The sequence below is a fragment of the Triturus cristatus genome, chromosome 10, assembly GCF_964204655.1.
Source record: "Triturus cristatus chromosome 10, aTriCri1.1, whole genome shotgun sequence".
In the NCBI taxonomy this organism is placed as follows: domain Eukaryota; kingdom Metazoa; phylum Chordata; class Amphibia; order Caudata; family Salamandridae; genus Triturus; species Triturus cristatus.
Window position 1 is genome coordinate 1,055,021,731 of NC_140593.1, and position 17,754 is coordinate 1,055,039,484.

A 17,754-nucleotide genomic window follows, 5' to 3' on the forward strand; every position below is an offset into this window, starting at 1 on the left:
AAATAAGTAAGTAAAAAAAGTGTGCCTTTATCACAAAGATCTATATACTCAAAAACTATACAATTCACTTACAAGAGACAGCTACACTCACCAGCACCTACTCTGCAAAGACACAGCAAAAATCAACAATATCCCACTAGAAAGAAAAGAAAAAACAATTATTCAAAAGACAACAAAATACATATCAAGCACAAATGCAAAAAGTTTTAGACACTCATAAAACAGAAGCCAAACATACTGGTATTATTACACAATTTTCAAAAAACACATTCATGCAGAAAAATGAAACTCATTTACATTGTACAAAAACGTCTCTTACCAACACATGCAACTACACAAACAGCAGAACCACCAGTAACGAAAGCGCAACCTGCAACAGTCTAAAGAGCAAAAGCCTTGAACTAGAACAAAAAGGGAGAAATAAAGCATTACAATTACAATTCACAAGAAATAAAAACAATTCACATTACAACACTCTATGTCACTACCCAAATGGGGGCAAAAAGGCCAAGTAAACGGGCTGATCTGCCCCCGGGGGCAGAATACACATAAAAAATATATGTCCCCTGGAAGCAACCAATTAATTTATTTTTAAATCCCTGGCTCTAGTGGGCTTTTCTGCCCCCTCCCCGTGCCAGAAATGCCAAACAATATAGGTGATCTGTCCCCGGGGGGCAGAAAAGTCTTAAAAATTATTTAGGCCCATAAGGAAGCAACCCTTGCACGAGGGGTCGCTTCCATTCAAAATTTAAAACACTCCCTGGTGTCTAGTGGGGTTTTCTGTCCCCCCTCCCTGGGGGCAGAAAGGCCAATTAAGCAAACCGATCTGCCCCCGGGGGGGCAGAATATACTTTAAAAAAAATATGGCCCCTGGAAGTGACCCTTGCCCAAGGGGCCAGAAACGCCCAAAAAATTAGGCTATCTGTCCCCAGGGGGGGCAGGATATAATTTTAAAATAAATTTGACCCCTGGAAGCGACCCTTGCCCAAGGGGTCGCTTCCTTTACACAGAAAAGGACATCCCTGGTGTCTAGTGGGGGCATTCCTGGTGCACGATGGCGACGCCGTGCGCGATCGTGCACCAGGAATGCCCTGCATTGAGACATCAGGGGAGAGGAAACACTGTTTTCTCTCCCCTGATGCCTCAAGGGATCCAGATTTGGCCCCCCCGCCCCACCGGAGACCAAAACCTACCTCTTCCTCCGTGGAAGCGCATCCAGTGCTTCCTGATGACGTCGCCGCACGCTGTGCGCACTGACGTGGGGAAGCGTGGGGGGGTCGGGGTTGGCAGCGGAACCTCTTCGGCGACCATCCCCCTCTGTGGGGGCAAGATCGATGCCCCAGGGGGGGAGCGCCATCGCTTCCCCCAGGGGCTGTGCTCATGGTGGAGCGGTTCCGTCATAAGCACAGCCCAACCGATGCTCATGACGGAAGCGGTCTGTCATGAGCATCGAAGGGGTTAATTTACAGGCCCTGGGCAAACTGTGGGGAAACATAGTAAGGATTTATAAGTAATTTAAATATGCCAATCAGGCAGTGCTTATTTTGTGAAAGAAAGAGTGCCAGCACCCGAAGCTCTGCTAAGAAGCCGGCGGCTGGTGCAATTAAATTTTGGGCTTCAAAAAACCAAGGGTGGTAGTTCTTAATACACTACCAGACACTCCCTTCCTCTTTATCTCACACTTGCAGATTCTTGCTTTATACCTTTGTGACAGGTTTGCCGTCTTTCTCTGCCTTTCTGATCTGCCTGTCTTTCCTTCACTTGCATTTGGTAAATATCTGGCGCAGGAAAATAAGCGACGGTCCCCACCGGCTCAAATTAAGCACTGCAATCAGGGGTACTCCAATTTCATCATATTTGATGGAGAAACACAGATACATTACCACTGGTTAGCAGGGGGGAACTCCAAAGAGTTCTACAGCCAGCAGACACAGTCAAGGCAAAAATCCAGGGCGATACTACGCAAAAGACATTTTCAAAACGCCCATTTAGGAGAACATTTTATGTGGTGCTTTTACTTTAAATACTATTGTCATAAGTTAAGTTGATTGCCAGGACAATACTCAAATTCTTTGAAACACTACATGCATCATAGGGAATGCATGACGTACACAAAATGTTATGTGTCAGCAACTGTGCTACTAAACTCAGTCACTTGGCAAGCATGCTCTGATATTGGCAGACAAAATGTTGCAACCTCTGCCGCCACTGCCAAAAATCCTTTTCTAGGAATCGTAAATATTCCCAACACTGTCTAATTCTTGTTGTGAATGGAGTGTCATGCGCAGGAAAATGCCCTTGAACTTGAGGACAACCGTACATTTGGCAGTGGTGCTGCCATGTACAACTGGCAGTGATCTCCAACCTTCGATCTCCCCTCCCAAACCTCTTTTTAAAAAAAAAATATGTTTATTGGCATTTTCTAACATAATCAAAACATTATCGGCATTGCTTATCATGAGAAAAAACCATTGACAAGTATATGGTCATTTGACATATGATATATCATTTTGATGACATTGTTTTGTATTGAACCCCTTCTTGCGCCCCAGACCCTGCACACAATCAAATTATATAATATCATACATTCCGCTCCAATGGTCCCTTCAATCGCTTACTTCTGAGTCTGGATCCTCCCCCGGGGGCTCGCACACATTCCCGCGATAGGCATTCCACCCTCCCCATATCAGAGACCATTTTTTTGGGCACCCTCTGTGAATATATACTGTCTTTTCAATAATCATTGCATTATCCATGGCCTCACTCCACTACCAAACCTGTTTTTTGATTGTGTTTTAAATACAGATCACCTATGTCAAATGAGACCTCAAAAGCCACAACTTCAAGCTGAGAAGGAATTACGGGCCTGGAATATAAAACACTTCACAAACGATAACGCCTAAAGGCAAGAGATTAGCTAGAAAATGAACATACATCCATTTTGCAGCAAAGTTCTATTGACAACTAATGACCAAAGAAAAGTAAGTCTGACACTCCCTAGAATTATTCCCATCAACCTTACAATCCACCCACCCAGCCATGCGTCCTCCCACCCTTCCATCGATCCCTTCACCTTTACAGCTATCCTTTCATTATTCCAACCATTCAATGCCATTCCTTCCATCCGTTCTCTCATTCACCCATCCACTGAATATATTTTAAAACAAAAAGTTTACGGTGTCCCACAGGACTACCTAGGAAATAACACGGTGCCAATTGAAATTTAATAAAAGAATTATGGCAACTGACACTCGATGATGCACCACTGCACTCCACTACCAAGCACACTGTTCTCATAAATGAGATCATTTGAGATGTCATCAATCTTGTTATAAATGCTATAAATTATCATGCTATAAGTAATCTAATATAAAAAAGTAGCGAGTTGACAACACTGTGTATGGGGTGCATGAGTCATTGTACTTTTCAACCACAGTAAAAATAATAACTGTATGTTATAACTATAACTTTATAATTGTTGATGCTTGCATAGTTTAAGTTGGTTTTGTATACAAAAAAATTAGTGAAATGTTCCTAACTATAACCTACGGCAGGGGTCTTCAAAGTGTGGGGCGTGACCCCCAGGGGGGCCGTGAAGTGATGGAAAGGGGGTCGCGCATTCCTGGTCACACTTCTGCCCAGGCACAACAAGGGATTCAGCCCCCCTCCTCCCCCGTAGTGTGTCTCACCTCGAGCTGCTGTGGACTCCGCTGGGCTGTCTGCAGTCTTATCTCCTGAGTTTTTCACAGGTCATTAAGGACCATTTGCAGATTTACATACCTTTTGTAAAGTGGTTACTGAGGCTTAGTTTTTTTTCTAGTTCCAGTACCCCCTGGGCCCCAACTCTGCCTTTTCCTTACATTTTTATTTTACAGTTACTGCAGTAGTGCGAGAATGCATTTCATGAAAATAAATATAAAGTAGGGTTGCAAGAAGAAAAATACCAGCCATTTGATGTTTAAAGAGCCTGCAAAGGCCTCCTCATGACACTAAATGGGATTGTAAATAAAATCATATGCATTCATTCGTAATGTGACTTTTCTGTCTTTGTTCCCTTTAATTATCAGTCATGGGTCATTGAGGCAGCCCTAGAACACAAAAGTGCTTTCTATTTATATTTGCTGTTCTAAGTACGCACAGATGAGTGCTGAAATATACAGCTTTAGGTGACTGCTTATTTTTGTACCGTTTGGGACATCAAAATAATGAGCAGGCAACCCTAACCATAGGACAGGAAGTGTGTTGCAGGATCAGCATATTGTTTATTTCCTCCACCCTTGATCCCTGATTAATGCCATAATAGCAATAGTTTAACTTATATCTTAAACCCTACGCTGCCGTCAATAATATGCTGAGTTACTTCAAGTGTTTGGGAATGCACCCTGCATTCAGAGAACTCACTTCTCATTCTCACACTTCACTTTCACGCTGCACTCACAGCGATCACAATGCACTCACACTGATCACCATGCACTCACATCATTCACCCTCTCACCCTGCACTCACAGTGCTCACTCTGCAATCACAATGCACTTGCGTTGTTCACCCTGTACCTCAGCCTGCAGTCACACCACTCATCTGCACTCATGTGACACCTCATTCACCTGTCCCCTCACTGCTCAATTTGCAACTTGCTCAAACAAGCCCATCATTAACCATGCATTCATTCATCCCACTCTGCACTTACATCCGCACCCAAATTCATGGTCACCTCACTCACCCTGCAGTCACTCCTCTTTCCCTACTCTCACACTGTTGCATCACTCACCGTGCACTCACATGGGCACACTTCTCATCCACAGAGTGCAGAGGGTTAATGTGCCTGCTACAAAGAACATGTACTATGCAGATCTCAGAACTGTGAGTAAACTGAGTGGCAATATAAAAAAAAAAAAATGTTTGTCAGAAAGGTGCTACAGAGAGATGAGGTGCTTTGTTGGTGAATGGTAGTGAGGGAATTTATAGAGAAGGAGGAAACGGGGATAGGGCACCAAAAAAGACTGTTGCGCCATGTGTGGCCAGTGCTATGGCCAGCCCTGCCTGGGAGTGTAGGCCCCCTCGCGAAGTTTGGGTCTAGTCGCTCCCATGCTTCTGCCTACTACTATTATTATTTACATTATAGAGTCTTGGTGGAGCGAAGCAAAGGATGGTGGACATTCCATAACTGTGTGGCCTGCACCAAAACAGCAAGACAGACAATTCGTGCCTTCCTGAATTAGGGAACAATAAGCAGAGTGGCACAGGCCAAGAGGAGCATACGGGTCCAACCCGTGTGCTCAGTGAGGAGAGATGAGAGGATGAGAAAGGACAGCAAGGGAGTGAGGGAATTTGATTGAAGAGGTCACGGATGAGGAGAAATGTGAAGTGCCGAAGGGAAGTGCGGACACGCAAGAAGTGAGTGTGAGGGAAAGTTGAGGGCACAGAGGAGGGCTACTGTCAAACTGTGAGAGAAGATAGCTGAGAGATGATCTGTGACCTAAAAAGTAATTTGAAGCAACATTGGTGAGGGACAGCAGCGATAGGGGAAGAGAGGGAGTACTGCGGTGGGTGCTGAGCAGTGATTAATTTGTAATTAAACATGTGCCAGGAACCTCACCAGTAGGCCACTGCAACTTTAACCACCCACCCATTGCCTTGCATGTGCGGCCAATGTCAATACCTATGCAACTACCAACCATAACTCTGTACAAGTGTGACTATTTCAAGCCCACAAAGCTATAAGAATGGCATGGATGTCAGGAGTTTATCGTTTTTAATGTATATTGAATTAATAAACAGCTGTTCTGCTCATCTCTAAATTACACAGACAGAGCCATCAAGTGGCATGTGGCAGACTGTCATATTGCCAGTGTGCACAATTAGGTGCCAGTGCGGAGCAACGGAAACCACCTGCTCAAATTAAACACTGGTGCTGAGGTAACAGGGGAGAGGGACATTGGTTCAAGAAGGTGTGAAAAAACAAAGGGTAGATATGAAAGATGAATGGGGAACTGGAGAGGTGTAAGATACAAATAGACAACAATTTGAACGGAGAGACTTGAGATGAATGAGAAGTGCAGATGGGCACGGTAGGTGACAGGGTCAGAGAGGCCATGAGATAAATGCGAGAAACTGTTAAAGATGAGGGCAGTGAAAACGCAGAATGGCAAGAGGTGATTAAGGGTGAAGTGAGAAGTTGAATGGGGAGAGTTTAGAAGTTGTAAGAAGGGGTGAATGAAAATGGCCTGCAAAGTGAGAGAGGGATCCAGGATTGGGAGAGGAGAGGAGAGAGGGATGGAAGGGAGGGGTGAGAGGAAAGTGGCATGGGTAAATTGCTCAACTCTGCACAAGACTGCCAGGGTTTTAAGGGACCCCTGCTGCTCCCGGACAGGGCCAGGTGAGCTTCTAATGTGGCACACGTATTCCTGCGGAGTGGAAGGCCCATCACAAAGGTTGACTAGACATCTTTCTGATGTTAATTGCTGTATTTTGGTTATAAACTGGTACTGAAGGGGTGAAATCTTTCCTCAGTGTTACTATGTGCAAAAAAAATCAAAATAATGAAGCAATTCTATCACAAAATAACGCTGCATCACATAACATTATTTACATTTTCTTGCCACATAATTTAGTCAAGCCTGTCGTGTAATTTGGTCCTCACCTGCCTCGTAATTCCAGAAGCCGTGCCTACAGGTTTAGAAATGTTTATCAGGAGGGGGTCCTTACGACTGAAAATGTTGACAGGGGGGTCTCGGCACCCAAAAGTTTGAAGACCTCTGACCTACGGTCTGATTCAGATGTTGGCGGGACAGTGACGGAAAGGGCTTTTTTGGCGGTCTTCCCGCCCGCCTACCTGGCGAGCCACCCAACCGATTTAGATGCTGCATTGTGATTAGCGAGAAGACCGCAGTGGTCCCGCCGACTGTGCCAGGACTGAGCTCCCCGCCCCTTCGACGGGATGGGCTGTAGGAAAAGTTTCCGCCCACGGTATGTGGTTCTTGCTTGTTTCTAAGGGAATTCCAATGGGAATCCCCCTACTTCAATTCGGAGGAAATGGATGTAAAGGGGTGAACACTCACCTTTTTTGAGGTTTCAGGCTGTAGTTTCCTCCTCTTCTCCTTCGTTCAGGTCCCCCTTGTCCTGCTGCATCTTGACCGTGATGGACCAGCACCCTGTTCTGACGGACTGGAAGGTAAGTGTTGGTGATGTGTGTGGGTATACATTGCATGGTGTGTGTATGTTGGTGGTGGCAGTGCAGAATGTTCACATAATGCACACAACACATATCCCACAGACACATATATGCACCTACACAACATGTGATTTAGGTTAAAAAAAAGTCATTTACCTGTCTCCCCACCTCCAGGGTCACACCCGTCAGTACTCCGCTGACAGGACACAGCCAGGCCAATGGGAACATCGAGATCTGCTTGGCGGGACCCCGCCGTCAGGACGGCAACAGCGGGCGGTTTACCAGTACAGAAGGTCGCCACCGGGGCGGTCTTCTGTGCTGGCGAACAGCCTGCCTCGGTCTTCTGTCTATCGCGTATACACATCTAGATAGATGCTTGTAATAAATTACGTTAACTAGCTTTTTGTTTCTTCACTATGTTTATCCTCATCTTGGGATACTTTTGCAGACAACTTAGTTGATCTTTAGCCAGGCCCATGGAATCAGATTTAGTTGAATCGTTCTTGCATGCCTGAAGAAATAAATCAGCTGTTTTTATTTTCAACCTCGTCTGACTATCATGAAATACTTTATTATCCATGTTCACTAAGGTAATGCTTACTGTCTACAAAGGTTCACCGTCACCTCGTCCAGACGAAGAAGCAACAAAGTTTCAACATAAAGATGTAAATGTTCATCCAGAGTTGTGAGTACCCTTCACTTTCATAATATCTCAAAATATATACACATATTTACAGTACGAATGGAAATCGAACCGTGTAAAGCAAGCTAAACACAGTATAAAATAAAATTATGTATTGCAATTTAGCGGTAAATCCAAAGCCCCTGGCTATGTATACTGTTGAGACCAATTGCAATCACTAAATGATCGTGAATGCCAATACACTCTCGAAAAGGAAAACAAAACACAAAACATGTAATCGAACATTGGAATATTGCAGATAATGTTTGTAAACATGAACTACTCACAGTTGCTACCTGAGCGCAATCACCATACAGTAAAATTAAGGATTGTAGTCTTCCTTCCAAAACTGAAATAGGTTGTGATGGGTTTGAAAACTATTACTATTCACAATCAAATGGATTGTGAACACTGAACACAAGCTGAAACAAATCACACACAAGGATAATCTGCAAAAAGTGTACAGACACCCTGCTAAGCAAAGGGAGAGTGTCTAAGAGATCAGGCAAGTGAGATCTGAGGTCGAGGAGATAAGACTCCTGTTTAGGGTCAAGTCGTGTTGGTATTTTAAAATGCAGATGTTCCACAACGTGGTGGTCCTAGAGGCAGGGCCTCCTCACTCAGGGGGACCAACTTCAGCAACGAAGCACATCACAGACGTGCCATCGACAAAAGGTGTGAACTCACAGGCAGGCAGTGCTTCTCCTAGACCATAAAGGTCTCTATGATCAGGCTAGGTCGCAAGCCAACCAGTTGCTGGAACCTACCCCAAACAAAAGGGTCAATGACGAAGAAAGTATCAAATATCCCTGCTGGGAGTGAGTGTCTTCATGAGCAAGACTCATTACTCAACTCACCTGTACTTGTAGCAGTAACTTTTGAGGAAGTACTACCCTTTTCTATGATGAAGAGTAGAGAGGGATTCAAGGTGTCGTTCCGCATGTCTACGGATGCCTTAGGAAAGTGGATGGCTTCCAAGCCGGCTAGGTAAACAGCAGCAGGACAGCCCAGCAGAGCTTCAACAGAGCCTTCAGGCTTGTTTATAACCCTGGGGAAATGAGAAGCACTGAGTTCCATGTTTTACAAGCAACAGCAGCAGGGCCCACGCTGCTCTGTATCAAAAAGGTGTAGTTAAAGACGGGGACATTTTAGATTATATTTGACCGTCCTTGTATTTGGCTGAAGCCGACAGCCAATCAGACTCTGGTCATTCCACAAATGTTGAAAACCTACCCTACAGAGGCTGGGGCAGATTTCCCAACATCAAAGGGGTTTCTTGGAAGAACATCCCATGCCATGCTCCCAAAATGCACTCCAGTTTGATAATCCAGTACATCATGGAGAAGCTGACTTTTGTGGGAAACGTTCTATTACTTCCAGGTGGCCCTATTGCATGAAGAACAGCGAATGAATAAGAGGCAGATGCGGCTGTGGAGGGCAGCATCCATCCTTCATCTTCCCACTGCCATTATCCCAAATAAATAAAAAGATGAGAGTAACCATAACAAACCAGAACATGTGCCACAGAGCAGCACTCTGATGATGCCAATTAATACTGTAGGAAATATGCAAATAATCAAAAGGAGGGTAGAATGAGTTGGGCTGCACATGTAGCTCTGGCTTGGCTCTATGTTCAGAGTAACTTCTTGTTGCCTGGAGTGTGTGGCAGGACTGAAACCTTGCCCTGTAGAGATGGTAGATCATCCAATGGGTAGATCAGTGGACGCTGGGGCTGCAGAGGTCCTGTTTCTTTCTGTTGTGGCATGGCACCCAGGCATTCACAATAGCAGTGCAGGCTGCAGATCACTTCCCTCTTCATCTGGTGAGCACCACTACACTGAGAGTGCAGCAGCAGGTGCCTGGGGACGTACCCGAGACACCCAATCAGAACCAGATGCCACAGACAATGCTGGGGGTAGAACTGGTGTTGGCACTGGGGAGACTTCGACCACAGGGTTCGGTGCCGAGCAGTGGGCTGGATGGGAAACTGGTGTCACACTACCCCCAGAGGGAAGGTCTGCCTTTTGAAACCGGTCCTAGGATGCTTGTTTCCAGTCCAGGGAGGACCTGGCTTGGCAGTTCGGACTGGACTGTTCCCATGAGGCAAAGGGTCAAGACTGATTTGCATATGGCTGGGTTCAAACTGGAACGTCATGGTGTACCGTGGGGGTAGTAAGTCAAGTGATTCAAACTCATGCAGCATGATCTCCCATTCCATTGAAATGGGTTGTTTACGGAGCCCCCTCTCTTCTTCCCTCCGAAGAGCTGCACCTTCGGCCTTTCCCCATTAAATCATGTCATCTTGCCAGCTGGATATCTCTGGGCATCTAGGGGATTTCCACCTCATGGTGAGAGCTCGTATTGCTAAGATGAGGGCCAAGTCCACAAACCTCAGTCGTACCTTCTGGACCTTCGAGCGTCTACGGAGGCCCATGAGGCAGGTCAGGGTGTCATCCGGTATAGGGATCTGTGTGACTTTGCTCAGGGATTGCCGTACTCCTTCCCAGTAGCCCTGGAGACAAGGGCAGGACCACAGGATATGGAGGAAGTCCACCTCGTTCCCTTTACAGCGGGGGCAGCAAAGTGAAGCGTCTGGGAACATGCGGTGTATCCCCTTGGGGGTGAGATATGACCTATGAAGGATCATAGCCTGAATGAACTTTAATTTAGCATTACGGGAAACACTTTTTGGGTGTTCTAGCATGCCCTGCCATGCTTTATCTGTGATTTCCGTGGTAGAGTCCTCAGACCATTGTCTTCGAAGTGAAGTAAGTGTGGTCACGGATTGTGCCCTTATACCTGTATATAACCAGTGGACCAGGTGTCCCCCATTACCCATGCAGTATAAGAGATGTACTAGGTTGTGCTGTGGAGGTTCGCTGCGCTGTGGGGCCCATGTGTTTTTTATGTAGTGGGATACGGTAGCGTGTAATAAATATAGTTGTGTCGGTGCGCCCGTAATCTGCAGGAAGGAGTCGTGGTCTAGCAGACCACCGTCACCAAAGAACGCCCCGACGTCCTCAGGTACAACTGACCCATAACCATACACAGTACCACTTGACGCCCTAAGAAGAGGGGTGATTGCAATTACTTACCTACGCAGGTCACACAATAGTGATTTGCAAATCCGGTCCTGAAGAAAGCCCTCCGACCCGACTGGGCACTCATAGGGCTGAAACATGTCGACCACTCGACCACTCACTTTTTAACACGGGTGCCATAGAATAGTAGCCCTTCTATTCATGCACCACACATTTGTTTAACCTTGCCCCACCCCTGACAGAATAAATCCAAAACAGGGGAAAGGAGGCAATTTTAAAGTTCACTTCACCCTCACTATTCCTGATCACTACTGGGAATAACCAGTTGGTCTCCCTCCTGGTGGAGGAAAGCACAGATAAGACCCAATGATGATGCTGCTCACATACAAGATAAAAGCGGACAACCAAGATATACCGCTATTACGAGCACTACGTGAATGAGGGTTTTTTAGATGGAGGAAAACCCCAGACCCTGGTAAAAACAGGACAAGTGATCCATTCCCCTTTGATTACTTTTTTAGTTGTTTTTTTTGGTTAGAGCACAACAATGATTTTACTGACCACCCATTCAGGGCTGAAGACAGTATTGATTATGGTCAGTTTCAGATAAAGCAGAGGAAAATCTTGACCATGGAAAAATTACACCACTAGTGCTTTCCATCGTATGTCAAGTCTGAGTACTGATAAAGAAGCAGGTTAGGAGGTAGTGGCGATACTACCTGGTGTCAGTCTTGCAGATGCAATGGAAGAAGCGAGATAGAGAAAAAAGACACAAAAGCTGTTTAGTGTAAAAGCAATTATGGTTAGTGAAATGAGTTAGTGGAATGAACTGTGCAAATAATCTATCAAATGAATGATTTACAAAAGGTACATTACAATTGGGTACGTATTTGGGAGTGGTAATCACTCTCCAGGCAAATACCAATGCTGTAGGATGTCGTATTTATTGGGTGCTGTGCTGCTACCTCGTTCCATGTTTCAACCCTTAAATGTGAACTAACGCATGTACCTAGTGGTTTCTCCCGTTCTGAGGAGCAAAACCTGGAGTGTTGCAGTTTTCCCCCTCGCACAAATTGCATCATGCTTTACCTGTTGAAAATCATGCAGAAAAAAAAACAATGGGGAGTGGTAATTCCTATATTTCTTGGATATCCTGATTCGGCAACAAACATCATAATTCTTTTGGCCCATGGGATGAGGGCCTGAGACTTCTCAAATAAATTGAGATAGTCCTGCCCTTTGTAAAAAAGGTCACCAGCTTCATTTGGGTGGTGCTGCAGGTAAACAATACTTACATCCAAGGTGCTCAGTGAAATTCAGAATAAAGGTATTCTGAGGACAAAGGTGAGGAAGTATACCAGAGGGTTACGCCTTGGGTTTTGCAAAATAATAATAATATTAACAATATTGCGAACTGTCCCACTGCTAGAATCCTGACTTCAGAGAAAGAGATCACCCACCATACTGAACCAGTTCTCAACCTGACCCAAAAAGCCAAGTTTTTAGTTTTTTCCTAAAGAGGGCTTCAGATGAAGCCTGCCAAATTACAGGGGGAAGAGAGTTCCAGATTTTGGGCACGTGGTAGCCCAAGGAGCTGCCTCCGTTTCCGACTCTTGTGAATTTGGGGATAAAGGCCAGCTTAGCTTTGATTGATCTCAGATTTCTGGATGGGGTATAAGGTTTGACTGTTGCCTGGGGATAGTGTGGACCATGAGGTGATAGGGCCATATAACAATAGCAGAGTGCTTTAAACGTGATTCTCTGCCTCATGGGGAGCCAGTGCAGTTTTGTTGGTGTGGTTCCAATAGAGGCACGCTTGGGCAGATGTAGCCATACCCGTGCTGCAGCGTTCTGGACCTGTTGAAGTCTGCTTAGGCGAGATTGAGACACACCTAGGTAGAAAACATTGCAGTAGTCCCGCCCGTATATACCCAAGGCCTGGATTACAGTTTTGTTTTTTAGCAGACTCTGGTTAAAGGTGGAGAATTCCCTTTGAAGATCTCAGCCTCCCAAAGTATTTCCTTGCTAGTGCAGTGATTTGGTTGTTGATCTGGTTGTCAAAGGAGAGTTTATCATCAAACAAAATGTCCAGATTGTTTAACTTGGGCTTAGGGGAGGGTAGGGGACTGAGACTACTGGGCCACCGTGCATTGGACCAGATGTTAAGGTGCTGTTGCTTACCCAGAACCACCACCTCGTTCTTCCCTGCCTACAACTTTAGATAATTTGTGTCCATTCAAGCAGCAACCTTTGATAAGCATAGACAAAGAGAAAAGGCCATGTGTTTGCTATTCTGAGACAAAGTGATGACAAGTTGCGTGTCATCAGAGTCTGAGATGGTAAACCCATAGTGCTTGATGATCTCTGCCAAAGGGCAACATAGATATTAAATGGGGTTGGACTCTGTGAGGGACCTTGAGGCAGTCCTTGCTGCAAGAATTGCACCTTCGAGTGGAGATGTTTTTGAGAGACCTGCAAGGTACGTCCTTGCAGAAATGAGGCAAGCCAGAGCAGCACTTTGCTGCCAATAATTCAACTCCATAGTCTATCAATCATGATGTTGTGTGATACAGTGTCAAAAGCAGCACTGAAGTCCAGCATTAAAATTGTAACAGTGTCGCCAGAGTCCAGGATCTGACAAAGTGACTCAGAAGCTAACAAGACAGATTTGGTGCTGTAGGAAGGACGAAACCTTGATTGCGCCCTATGAAGAAGGTAGTTATCCTCAATGAAACTGGAGAGCTGCCCATTCACATGCTTCTTCTTCTACAATCTTAGAGAAGAGTGGTAGCAGCGATATGGGTTGATGGTTTTTAGTCTTAGAGGGGTTGAGTCAAGGTTTCTTTAGAAGTGGAACCACCATAGCATGTTTCCAGTGGTAGGGAACACAGCCAGAGGTCAAAGAGCTGTTCAGTAATTCACACCGAACCAGCTGGATTATCTCAAGGCCCTGCTCTACGATGGAAGGAGATGCTGGGTTTAATGGGGAACCAGACTTGATGGCAGAGCATAGAGATTACAGTCCCTCAGGTTGGATAGGATTATAATATAGGAGGTTGGGGCTGTTAGCTTATGAATTAAACCCTGTATTCAGCCGTGGGTAGATTCTAGTTTCAGAAAGGAAAGAATCATAAATGTTCTCCACCTGTTCGGAGAAAAAGGAAGCTAGAGCATTGCAACTGTCTTCTGACGGAGGAGAGGAAGGCGAGACTGAGGACAGCGAAGTGAACGATCTAATTATAGAAAGTATTTAATGTGAGGTGTTGTTAGCGGATCGAATTTTCTTAGTGTAGTAGTCACGGTGGGATTGATTAATAAGCCGGTGATATGCTTTTAATGCTGCCATGCAGCCAGCTCTACATGCTCTGTCATAGGCTCTCTGCCAAAGGTGCTCAAGAAGCTTACACTTCTTCTTAAGAATGAGAAGTTCATCATTGAACCATTCAGCAGAAGGCTTTTGTCTGCATGGGACTTGCATTACAAGAGGTGCAATTTGGTCTTGTGCTTCTCTGATCCAGTCTTCCAGTTATACGTTGGCCTTATCTACAGTTATGCCGTGTAGGACGGCAATTATCGAGAGCTTGCCTAAACAAACCTTCGACCCCATGTGAGAAGTATGCAGCTACACAAGGAGGGCAATGGTACTGATTGAATCTGTAAAACTGATTTTTGTACTCTTTTGGGTAGGAAATGGAAGTGGAGCAGACTTTAGACATTACGTTTTATGCTGAAGGGAATATGTCAAATGTGGGTGGGTGTCTGTTAAGGTGCTCAACGAATCTGTTAAGCATTTGTACAGGAAACGGCTGAAGTTACTGAAGACATCTTGCCTTATGTCTATCACATGGGTCATCAGGGGTAATTGTTTTTTTCTCGTTAACGGGGTTCATTTTGTACAAGAGGTTAACAAACTTTTTGTACATTTACTGTTTTCATTCGCTTTGCAGTTCATAGCGCAGATTGGAGGGAGGCCGATAGTTAGATAAACCATACTGGTGTGTGGTGGGTTGGACACATGGTTGGTAGTGGCATTTCTGGTCATCTTGGCATCTTCCAGAGAATAAGACACAAATATTGGTAGTTTTCATTTGGACCTTAAATGGGACTGTAAGAAATTAGGCTATTAGTTGAGGGGTGGGGAAGTGTCACTCAGGCAACTACCACAATCCTTGATAGGGCTAACCACAAAAAGTCCCTAAACTATGATGTGCTTAACCCTCTGGTAGGTTGGCACAAAGCAGTCGGGCTTAACTTAGAGGCAAAGTGTGAAGTATTTATGCAGCACTTCAAACAGTAATAAAGTGAAAACACAACACAAGAAAAATCCAAAAACAATTTAGAAAATAAAGCTAATTTTAATAAATAAAATGATATTATAACAACAAAAATGTAATCAATAGACCTGGATATATTCAATTTTAAAGCTTTCAGTTCAAATAGCCACTATAAGCACAAAGCGCACCTTGCGGTTATCTGATTGAGCTAAACCAGGGTAAAGACAGAAGTTCAGGTTGCCTGCGATGGAGCACAGGTAATATACAGGAGCCAGGTTAGTCCTGCTGAAAAGTTACCTTCAAGGTCCAGCGTGAAGAGATCCATTCATATTGGGGAAGGCTGCGAGGAGGAGGCTAAGTGTTGCGGATGGTCTTCGCTGTAGCATGAAGAGCAGGTCGGGTTTTGTAGACGGTCGTCGCTGTAGCACTAAGAGCCAGTCAAGCATTGCCGACGGTCATTGCTGAAGCTTCACAATGGCAATCGTTGCAGGCTATCATTGCTGTAGTACGAAGTGCAGGTCTCATGTTGCCTTTTATCGCTGGCAGTTGCTGGCAACGTGACAGTGGAGCTCACCAGAGCTTTGTGCTGGCGGTCGTTGAAGGGGGCAGAGTCTTGTTGTGAACAGGGCCATTCTCAGTCATAAGGAGCCCAAACTTCAGTATTACTGCCTTTTCTTCAGGAGAGGTACACTTTGATGGCAACCAAGGGTCCAGCACCTGGGGAGACACCAGGAGTGTTCTGAAGAGTAGCTTTGGAGGCCCAAAATGTATACCTTTGTGTGGTGGGACTCCCTCTCCTACCTTCACATCTGGTTCTGGAAAGTTCTTCCCCTTCCCCTATCCAGGCTCTAAACTGTCTGGGGTGACAGAAGACAGGACAGGCCTGGCACTGGTTCTATTGTGTGTGCAGGAGGCAAAGCCCTTTGAAGTGTAAGAAGGGAGAGCTACCCACTATCATGTGAGTTCTCATTGCTACAGCAAAAAATCTGGAAAGATCATTAGTATTGGTGTGGTCAGTTACAGGGTGATGTTCCATTGTAAAGTTCATTCCAATTAGGGATATGGCCCACCTCAATAGTTTACATATGGGATTCTCACCCCTCATCAGCACTAGCCATCGAAGGGGCCTGTGGTATGTCTGAACCCGAAAGTAAGTCCCTACCAAGTTTGGTCTCAACTTCTTCTGTGCCCAGACCACAGCAAAGGTTTCCCCTTTCAATTGCACTCCACCACAGTTCCCTAGGACGTAGCCTCCTACTGATGAAGGCTACAGGTTAGTCTAAGCCCTCTTCATTCAGCTATGAGAGTACAGTCTCAATGGAATGGTCTGAGGTGTTCGTCTCGACAATGAATTCCATAGAGAAGTCAGAGGACTTGATCACAAATGCTGTGCACAAGGCTTCATTTAAGGTGTCAAAAGCATTCTGTAATGTCTCCGTCCATATCACCTTTCTGGGCTGCTTTTTAGAAGTCAGCTTGGTCAAGGGGACAACAATGATGCCATACCCCTTGACAAATTTCCTGCAGTATCCAGTGAGGCTCAAGAAGGCTCTCACCTGAGTCAGGGTCTTGGAGGGTTCCTAAGACCACAAGACAAGATGGTCTGAATTTTGGCCAGGAAGGGTTGCACCTTGCCCGCACCAACTTGGTGGTTCAGATGCCTGTCCTATCTGGCACTTACTGGCCTTGATAATCAAGCCTGCCTTCTCCAGGGCCTGAAGCACGTGTTAGAGGAGGGACAGGTGGGCCTCCCAGCTGGAACTGGAGACTGCAATGTCATAAAGAAAGGCAGCAATGAAAGACTTCATCCCAGTCTGGACCCAGTTTACCAACCTCTGGAAGGCATTCTGCAATGCACAGGACATCCCCCAGAACTGGAAATGGCCCTCTGGGCTGGTGAATGTAGACCTCTTGTTAGCCCCCTAAGTTTAGGCAATCTGCCAGTACCTCTGACATCAAGTCAAATATACTCGGGAACTTGGCAGCACCTAAAATGTTGATGAGCTCATCAGCTTGGTGGATGGGGGCAGCCTTAGTGACTGAATTGAGCCCTATGTAGCCACACAGAATCAGAGTTCTTGTGTGGCACCCAGTGGGCAGCCTTAGATAGCAGAACCACTTGACTGAACTAAGGGCTTAGGAGTGCTCAATCACTCCTAGCTCAAGTATCTTGGAGAGCTCCTCCTTGATGCTGGCTTTCACTTTGTCAGACAGCTGGTAAATATTGTTCGTGACAGCCATTCTGTTCTGGGTGTCAATGTCATGGGTGCACCAAATGGTGAGACCTGGGGTAAGAGAGAATAGGGAGGAAAACTGCCCCAACAATGGACTTCAGTGCCTCTGTTGTTCAGGGTTCAGAGTAGGGGAGAGGACAACTCCTTCCACTGAACAATCCTGCTCCACGGAAGAAAGGATGTCAGAGAGAGGTCCACTCTTCTCTTCCCCCCTTTCATCCGTCACCAAGAGCATGGTGACTTTGGATCTTTCAAAGTGGGGCTTGATACAATTTACATGCAGGATTCATAAGGAGTTTCTTGGGGTCTTGCCATCCCTCAGGTAGGTGACCGCCCCCTTGCACTCCTTTGC